Below are 960 nucleotides of genomic sequence, written 5' to 3'. Positions count from 1 at the left end.
TTTAACAAACTAAAGAATTATGCATTAGAATAAAACGCTCATAAATGTTTCAGAATGTTAAAGATAACCTAAAGTTAATTGCTTAAGAATTAGAGGAAATTAAGGTTTAGAATTAGTGAATTAGAGAAATGGGATTTGGAGGTGAGGACTATCTTTGGACTTCCAATCCTGGCACCCGATCCTGACTGACTGCTACGCCGGTCACTACTCTACTGCTACTGAGCTTTTGTGATCCCGTTTTTAGGAGAGGGTCTAATGGTAGTGATGCCATCTGAGATACCTTCCTTTTGGGAAAGAAAGATTTCGTACCTGGAGTGTCTCAGGTAAAGAATTATTTGGACAAAAAATTATCACTGGCTGGCAGCCTGTTCGGTCGGACGTGACACAAGTAAAAGTCTTACTTAAATTTTATTGCACACTTTGTCTGTGCAGAAACAGACAGAGAATACAGAGGAACTTTACATAGTGGATGTTTCCGATAATATCTTTCCGAGTCATTTCCCTAGAGCAGAAATAAGTTACAGACATCACCATCTACTACTATTATGTGATTCATGACAATCCAAAGTTACCTAATGGCTCCTGCACACAGGACGCGGTAATGCCTGCCGCGCGACGGAATTACCGCGGCGGAATCGCGCGACAGCCAATCAATATTCTGCTTTCCGTAATAACCTTCTAGCTCTTACGGAAAAACAACATATTGATTGACTGTCGCGCGGATTTTCGCCGCGCGGCAAAAATTATCGCGGCCTGTGTGCAGGAGCCATAATGCTGTCTCACTACTGCAAGCAGTAGGTTAGGCAGAACAATACCGTAACAAATACATGAGATAATAATTTTGTAAAATTGTATTATTGATTATAAAATCATCTGATGATGTTTTCTAATAAAATTTTATTTATTCTTAATTAAAGTTATATAACCATTAATATATATATATTATATTTTTCAAATATT

The sequence above is a fragment of the Odontomachus brunneus genome, unplaced genomic scaffold (assembly GCF_010583005.1).
Source record: "Odontomachus brunneus isolate Ranch 3 - 2012 unplaced genomic scaffold, Obru_v1 Obru_scaffold_070, whole genome shotgun sequence".
Lineage (NCBI taxonomy): Eukaryota > Metazoa > Arthropoda > Insecta > Hymenoptera > Formicidae > Odontomachus > Odontomachus brunneus.
Note: the sequence above shows the minus strand (reverse complement) of the source record.